This window comes from Carlito syrichta, unplaced genomic scaffold, assembly GCF_000164805.1.
Source record: "Carlito syrichta isolate Samal-C Ts95f unplaced genomic scaffold, Tarsius_syrichta-2.0.1 Scaffold123496, whole genome shotgun sequence".
Classification (NCBI taxonomy): domain Eukaryota; kingdom Metazoa; phylum Chordata; class Mammalia; order Primates; family Tarsiidae; genus Carlito; species Carlito syrichta.
Genome location: NW_007067592.1, coordinates 67,014 through 75,775, shown reverse-complemented (window position 1 = coordinate 75,775; position 8,762 = coordinate 67,014). Strand labels below are relative to the sequence as shown.

The window sequence follows — 8,762 nt, the reverse complement described above, 5'->3', positions numbered from 1 at the left end:
TGTCATATTTTGTTATAAAGAGAAGAAAACCTTGATTATATTAAAAAAATAGAAAGAATGTACTATCTTTGCCTATCAAAGAGATACAGCTATGATACAAAGGATGTTTCCAAACACAGACACAAGAGTTCAAATGGAGACATTTCTTTTAAGCCTGGCCTAGGAATAAAAAACTTGGTACTCCTGGACTCAGTAATCCGAGGTTTGGGTGTCTACCACCAAGAAATAACGAGAGATTTACACACACTGAATTTCATTGCCACATTATCTATAACAGCAGGATTGGAAACAATGGACTCCTCCGACAAGAGCGAACGGTTATGCTAATTATGCTGCATCTGTATGACTAATTATGCAGCCGTTCCGGTCAAGGAATATGTAATGACACAGAAAGTGACCATGCCGAAGGTCAGTTAGAAGGTGCAGACTTATTCAGAGCAAGGGCACAGCCAGAGGCTTGTCACAGGCGTGGACGCGTGTGCGTACGGGGTCACGCCCGCCCATGACGTGGCCGTGTCTGCCGGCTGCACGCCCTCCTCCACCCGGCCGCCCACCCTCCTCTGCCCCTTTTGCCCCAAGGAGCTTCCTGCAGGCGAGAGCCGCCTCCCTGCACCCTCTGAAGGTGCCCCGAGGGATGAGTGAGGTGCCCGTCGCCTCCTGGTTGGGAGGTGAGCAGCCAGCTGTGAGAAGCCCCGTGCGCCTGGGTCTTGTCTTACCATGGGGCACAGCAGTGAGAGGCCCTCCCCTCACCCTGGAAGGCGGGCCCCTCTGCTCGTCCTGGGGAAGGGGCTGGTTGGCCAGCGCAGGAGGGGGGAGAAGAGACTGCAAAGAGAAGGTGGAGTACCCATCCCGGGCCTGGCCCCCCTCAGGCTGGGCTCCTCCTTTCCCCTTCTCCTCCTTCCTGCACTCCTCTCTCGCCTCTTCCCAGCCCTGACACTCATGCGTGCTCTCCACAAGCCCCACCACTCTGCTCTGCAGCCTTGTCTGATTCTCAGAACTCCGCAGGGCCATGGGGCCCTTACCCCCCGAGGGAAGGGAGCCAGCTCAGGCCCTGAGACCCTCACGGACAGGCCTGTGTGCAGGCCAGGGTCTCCAGAGAAGCAGGACCCGTGGGCTGTGTGTGTGCACAGGAAGATTTACTTTCGGAAACTGCTCACGCAGTCAGGAAGGCTGGCAAGCCTGGAATCTACAGGGGAGCCGGAGGCTGGAGACCCAGGAGGAGCTGAAGGTGCCGCTCTGAAGGTGAAGACCGCTGCGGCAGAGTGCTTTCCTGCTAGCGGGAGACCAGGCTTTGCTCTCTCTGGGCCGAGTGGGACGAGGCCCACCCACATCGAGAAGGTTGATCTGCTCTACTCACATCCACAAACTCAGATGTTGCTCTCGCCCCTAGACACTCAGGGCACGCCCAGACTCATGGGCAACCACATGTGGGCCCCGTGGCCGCACCACACCACCCGCGCGATCCGTGTCCCAGTCTCTGTCTGAGACGCCCCTGACACCAAGGAGGAGAAAAGTGGAGGGGGCTCGCAGAGCCCTTAAGCGAAAAGTCCTGCAGCCTGGTGTGTGTGCTCTGGCCACGACTCAGGAGCGACTGGGAGTGGCAACGAGGACATCTGGTGTGTCCTTCACCTGCCACCATGGGGCTGGCCCCTGCAGCTGTGTCCCCCTCACAGTGGGGCCAGGGTGCCTTCAGATTCAAAGATTCTGAGGCCTGGCCGGGCTCGGTGGCTCAGCCTGTCATCCCAGCACTTTGGGAGGCAGAGGCGAGTGGATTGTCTGACCCCGCGGGTTCGAGACCCGCCCAAGCAGGTTGGCGAGACCTCGTCTCTACAATAAATCAAAAAATTAGCTGGGCGTGGTAGTGCACGCCTGTAGTTCCGGCCCCTTGGAAGACTGAGGCAGAGGGATCGTCGGAGCCCAGCAGGTCGAGGCTGCGGTGGCCGGGAGCGGCCACTGCACTCCAGTCTGGGCGACAGAGTGAGACTCCGACTCAAAAAAAAAGATTCTGAGGCCTAGTGGTGCTCAGAGGAGCCAACTGGGGTGTGGGCAGTTCTGTCAGGCCTGGAAGTGGGGGGCGGGTTGTGGGCATCTGAGCCCGAGTTTCAGGTTTGTGCCTTCTGCTGGGCTGAGCCTGTGCACCTTCATCAAAGGGGGTGGTTTCCAGTCTCCGCAGGTCCCTGGGACAGCCCTGCCATTTGGGCCTCCGTCACCCTGGGAAATAGCGATCCGTGGGTTTCTCATGCCACCATTCGGCCAGGGAGGACCCAGAAGAGAGGAGAGTCCCTTTGTGGCTTATTTCATTCAAAACCAATGTCACTCGCACCACGTGGACAAGACCCTGTGCTTAGCGCTAAAAGCAGAGGACTTTGCCCCTGCTTCTGGGGAGATCCGGGCCCGGGGGGACAGAAAAGGGCATTCGTGGCTTGCTGGGTAGGGGGAAGCATGGGGAGGGTGGGTGCAGAGGAGGTGACAGCCAAAGGGGCACCCAAAGCAGCCAAACCAAGGTGAGGGTTGGGAAGGGTGGGCCCAGGCAGGAGGCCCAGTGCAAGCAAAGGCAAGGCTGGGAAACCTCCAGCAGCCCATAGGGCAGGAATGGGGGAGACGAGGGGTTCAGAGGGAGCCATGCAGGCCTGGCCCCAGGGAGCGGCCTAGTGGAGCTGGAAAGCTGTCCGGTTCCTCACGCGTTTGGCACTGTGGCAGACGCCGGCCGCCGGTCTGTGAGAGCAGTCTTGCAGTGGCTGGGACCCTGTCTGGACCCCACCTGTGTACTCTGTCCCAGCACAGTGCCCAATAGGCCAGTGCTCGCCAGAAATTGCCAGCAGCGGGCTACATGGGCAACCTGCATGTTATTGGGAGACTCGGCCGGGTGCCTGGGATGAATGGAGAAGGGCCTTCTGTGCCGGTCACTTACTTCCTCATGAGGAGAGTTGTCTGCGGCTACCATTAACCCCCGTCCTTCCTGCGGGCCTCTCCAGTGGGCAGGAAGTGGGTGGAATGAGGGCTGGTGACCTGCCTGACACAGCAGGGCACGGGGGTCACCCCTTGGCTCACAGACAAGGCAGGCAGTGTCCTGCACCGGGGGTGCTGGTGTGCTCCTGACCGCGCCTGCATGGAGCCCACAGGGGGGAGGGGCATGGTGGCCATGGCCTCATCCGTCAGCCCCAAACAGTCCCCGGGCTCTTACGCTGCTGGGGCTTCTGTGGCCAAGGGCTGGGGCCCCCCTCAATGGCTGAGCCCAGTTCCTGCCCTCAGGAGCTCACAGAGAAGACAGGAGACTCAGGCCCGTCTCAGTGTGGGAGGCAGGGACTGGGGTGACCGGGGTGGGGTCAGAGCGCGAATCCCCAGAGAGGCAGCTCCTCGCTGGGCTTGGAGAGTGCTCGCCGGCAGGTGAAAAAGACGCTGGGGTTTGTCAAAGATTCAAATGACCACCAAGCAGCGTCTTCTCTCATGTTTTAGAGGTGGAGTGGGGTTCGGCGAGTGAAAGAGACCACGGTCCGTGACGACAGACGTGGCTCAGAGAGTGGACGTTCCCACCAGACTGTCTGTCATCTGTCTCGCCTTCTCAGAATTCTTCCCTGCTCTCATCCTCAGCAGCTTTCACGATGAAATGTCTCCCTTACATAGCGGAGTGCAGAAAGTCACACATGCAGTTTGAAGAATGTTAATACACAGACACCTGGGTACCTATCGCCTGCGGTGGAGAGACAGGACATCACGGACCCTGCATTCCCAACTCCTGGACGGAGGCACCCGCCTGTGAGAACTCCTTGTTAATCGTGGCCTTGCTTGTCCCAACATGTCACCCCTTCCACCGATTGCTTGTCTTTTGTCTGTTTGTAGGACGGGGTCGCTCCTCCCTGTGTTCTCTCCTGATCCACCCCCTCTGTCCATGATAATGTGCTGCTGATTCTTCTGTGTTGATGGACATGGCTGCGTTGTTTGCTTCCTTTACTTGGGTAGGCATTTGCGATTGACCTTCCTGTTCCAGTCTCGAGGAGCACGGGGCCGCGGCCCTGTGTTGACAATGACAACCACGGCTGCAAACATTCGAGGGCATGCTGTCGGCTGGCGTGCATATACAGGGGTTCCTGGGACACAGGGTTCTCAAAGTTGGTCTGGGGACCTCTGGGATCCCTCCCACACATTCAGGGGGCCTGTGAGGTCAAAACTGTTTTTCGTCATGCTAAGACATGACTTTGCCCTTTTCAGCATCATTCCCTCACAAGTGTGTACTTAGAAACTGCGCAATTCAGAGACCTGGCGTTTTCTAAATGGCCAAGGCGTAATGTTCCGAAATCACACAGGGCTGAAAGGGCCATTCAGAGTGCAAGACAAGACAAGAGATTTTAACACACGAGTTTGACAATTTTGTTGACATGGCTTCAGATTCCATTGCAACCAACTCTCACGGAGCTATCACTTATCAAATTTGGAGGTAAAGCCAAGAAAGACCATTCAGTTTTCCGAAAGGCTCCTAAGAGACTCCTCCCTTTTCCAACTCCACACCTGCACGAGGCTGGGTTTCCTTCTCCTGTTCCAACCAAACCAACACGTCACAGCAGACTGAACGGAGGCAGCGTCCAGGCCCACGCCTCCACGCCACAAACTGCACGGCCTACTGCCTTTCATCGATGCCACCAGCCGGTTTTCCCTGGTAGCTTCGTTGCGTTAATTCAGACCCTGGCTGACTAATGGTCCTGACGCTAGCAAGGTGCCATTGTGTAAGCAAGAGTAACCACGCGGAGGCACCTGGAGAGGTGTGTGTGCCAGTCAGTCAGCCTTTGTGGCTGGGAGGGTATTGGGCAGGATGTTGACGCCTGCTGTCCAGACGGTTCTCTGCATCCCTGGGTTCCACAGCCGCGGGGCCAAAAATATGCAGAAAAAAATCTGCGGCTGTGCTGAACATGTACAGACTTTGTTACCCTCATTCCCTGAACAATATAGCATGGCCACTATTTCTTTGGCACTCCCATCGTATCTGGTATTACACGTAATCTACAGACGACCTAAAGCCCACCGGAGGATGAGCATAGGTCCTGTGCAAACACGACACCATTTTATGCCAGGGGCTTGAGCGCCCGCAGTGTCTGTCACCTGGGGGAGTCCTGGGACCCATCCCCTCTGAACACTGAGGACGGCTGCATTTGTGTTTTAAGAAGCTGGACCTCGCTCCCTTCATAGCATTTCTCGTGACCACAGACGCTCCCGGCACTTGGACATCTCCTTCGTCTGGGACCTCTGTGACTTTAATGGCAGGTGGGGCGTAGACTTTGCCACGGTGGCAAATGAATTCTGCATAATCTCCTTAATGTGACAGCTTTCCATGTCAAATAGGCCAGCACTGAGACATCAAAGCAGCCAAGCACAGCCCTGACACTCAGTCGACCACGCCACAGGCTGTTGTGGGTGGCTCTCTGTGATCAAGAGCGTGGAGATGAAAGGTACGGGTCGTGAAGTGCCTCCTGGCTGCGTCCCCCGCATGTGTTGCATGTGAGGAGCTGTGCTCCGGGATTGCTTTGGAGCGGGTCCCTGGGGCAGGCTGGCCCAGGTTGTGTGAGGCCCTGGGGCCAGGGGTGCCGGTACAAGTGGCCACCTGAGGTGCCTCCTCTGACCACGCCCACGGCTCAGGGGCTCACCAGGTTTGCTGAATGAACTACGGCGTGATGATGGCATGAGCCTTGGGGTGGGAGGAAGCTGCTGCTTCTGGTCACGGGGCCCTCCTGGTCAACCCTGCCACCCTCCCTGGAGCTCAGGGCCTGCTCCTGGCAACACTGGATTCTGCCCCTGCTGCAGAGGGTCCCATGGGCCCCTCTCTGGGGGCAACACCTTCAGCCCTGCCGTGCCCTCCTCAGAGGGCCTTGCCTGGGCACGGGCCAGATCACGGGCCCTCCTGACGGGACTGACGGCATGCACACGCCTCCGAGGTGGTTTTCTGCCCACTCACCGTAGCCTGCCCAAGGGCTGGGCTGTTTTGCTCTCCAGGCCCTTAGGACCTGGAGGTTACAGAGGGGAGAGCATGCCCCACCACTGTGTGCTAGTGAATGGGGGGACTGACTCGGTGCACTGAGACGCTGAGCCTTCCAGGTGCCTCATACGGTCAGGAGAGAGAATGTAATTTTTGGATCACTGGCCTCTCGGGAAAAATCTGGTAAACATTGCCAACCGTGTCCTCTGAAAAGCGCACGTGTGCAGGGCAGCAATTGCACATCCTCCTGGGAAGTGATCCCGGGACCCCTCACAGCCTCTGCATAGATCATTCTTTCCCCCTCGGTGCTTTCGAACTTCTCCTGTGTGTCTGTGTTAAGGCAACAGTAGCAGGCAGACAGAAAACCCTGCAGTCTTGGGAGCTGATTGCAGTCCGTGTTATTTCCGCCTCGCAGAAATCTGGCCTAGGGCAGGGCAGGCTCGACCCTGGCCTGCACCGCAGAGTCATTCGGGGACTCACCACCAAGTTGGGGCTTCCACCCCGGCCTGCCATTCCACCCTCAGAGGTTGGCATGCAGCTCCGCTTTGCCTGGCTTTCCGAGCAGACCTTGCCCTGACCCAGGGGTCTGCGTGGGCCGCCTGCTGGGACCTGTATGGGGCCAATGGTTATACGATGCCACCTATGGAGGAAGCTCTGGTGAAGATGGACGTTAAGATCGCTCTTCCTTCTGGGTGTTATGGAAGAGGAGCCCCGCGTTCTGTCTTGGCTGCAAAACGCCTTCTAGATGACGGCGCTGGTATCTTCGGTGAAGATTACCGAGGAAATGTCAGTGTTGTGCGGTTTGATTTTGGCAAAGAAGAGTTTGAAGCCAAAACGGGTGACCGAATTGTGCAGCTCAGTTCTGAACGGGCTTTTATCCAGAAGTAGAAGCAGCTCAAGTTTTAGATGACACTGAAAGGGGCGCAGGAGGTTTGGGTTCCACTGGAAGGAATTAAAATTTATGCCAAGGATAGAAAATGTGAAACTGTACCTTTTTCCTAAAAATAAAGTGCTTTGGTGTTTTGTTAAAAAAAAAGATGTGGCTTCCACAGCCAGCGAGGCCCTGCCATGAGGGAGGGGCAGAGGAGGACCGGCAATGTGTCCATGGGCTGCGTGGGAAGGGGCTCACGCCTCGAAGGCGGGCCCGCTCACCAAGTGCCAGGCGGGTATTCCCGGGTCTTCCGCTGCTGTTAGATGGAGTCTTGTGTGTCGGACTTTTTATTTTACCCCACTAGGGTTTCATGATGTCCGCAGTCAGGGATGCTTCTTGAATTAGATGGAGACCTGGGCCAAACAACGTTCTCAGGGAGGAGGAGCTTCCTTCTCATCCATCTGGTCGTGCCGCTCTGCACGGGCTGCAAGCAGCCCTTCTGGGACCCCCAGCCTCAGCACGCGGCTCGGATGGCCGCTCCTCGGGAAGGGCTGAGCCCCATCCGGCCCAGCCCCATGCAGAGGCAAGCTTAATTTCCTCCCTCTCCGGGACCCCAGTGTTCTGCGTGTCCCTCTATCCTGTTATCTGCAGCTCGGTGGCTGTCCTGTGCTGAATGTTCTTTTTTTTTTTTTTTGAGTCAGAGTCTTACTCCGTCGCCCAGGCTGGAGTGTAGCGGCATGCTCACGGCCACCCCGGTGTCAACCTGCTGGGCTCCGACGATCCTTCCGCCTCAGCCTTCCAAGGAGTCAGAACTCCAGGCACGCGCTACCACATCTGGCTAGTTTTTGTGATTGATTGTAGAGGAGAGGTCTCGCCAAGTTGCCTGGTCTGGTCTCGAGCCCAAGGGCTCAGGCAATCCTCCTGCCTCAGCCTCCCAAAGCGCTGGGATGACAGGCTTTAGCCACTGCACCCGGCTTGGATGTTGTTCTTTAGAGCGAACAGCACAGCTTACCGCTCACCTCCTTCCCATGGTAGGTACCAGCACACAGCAGGTGCTCGGTAAACACTAGTTAGTAAATAAGTCATTTAGCAAAAACTGCTCACAGTGCGATGTGATTATCAACAGAAGGCGGTGCGGTTCCTTCCCATGTCTTAGGGCGTTTCCCTTCCCTGCTACACAGCTCTCTTCAGTGCAGTTTGGGCTGTGTCCACCCAGGCCCCGATGCTGCTGTGTCCAGGACAGCTTTGCGGAACTGCAGGTGGCTGGGCACTGGGGTCCTTGTCGCAAGCATGGTAAGGGTCCAGGAGTGGCAGGCTGCAGGTCTCCCAGAGGCAGGCGGGTCTCAAGGAGCGACTCGTCCTGGACGGCCAGGCGATCTAGGCAGGAAGGAGCGGGACGCACTGGGTGAACAGGAGTGGGGGGAGCCGTGGGGCGGTGAGGGAGACGGCCAGGTCCACATGCGGGAGCTGGCAAGGTGAGGTGAGAGAGGGTGGTGGTCTGGGTGTGGCAGATGTGGAAGGGTGGCACAGAGGCCTGGGCAGAGGGGAGGGCTAGCAGCTTCCCCGCTCCTGTGGCTCACTTCCTGTAGGGCTGTCCTGTCCTACTGGGATACTGGAACCGTCCCGGAAGAGGAGGGAGGGTAAGGGGACTGGGGCTGGGAGCTGAAGAGTTCTGTTGTCTCAGGAACGTTGACTTGGCTGTTTTGAAGTACAGAGTTTCCCATAAAACATCTTCGTCAAAGACAGCTGGATCCTACCTGCAGGGGATATGGGAGGCGGGGGGCGGGGGAGGGTGTTGCTGAGACCTTGCTTGGCTCAATCCTCTTTGTAGATACCTAATGCTTATAGGCTTAGTCAAATTTTCTAAGTCCCAGACTATTCCTTTGGGGATAATCTCACTAGAAAAAGGGGCTGCCTTTCTAAGCA

At 57.3% G+C, this 8,762-nt stretch overlaps 1 pseudogene; it reads left to right on the top strand.

Annotated features, from left to right (window-relative positions):
- The first annotated feature begins 6,488 nt into the window (after positions 1 to 6,488).
- On the top strand, positions 6,489 to 6,921 carry LOC103249822 (annotated as a pseudogene).
- Positions 6,922 to 8,762: the final 1,841 nt, after the last annotated feature.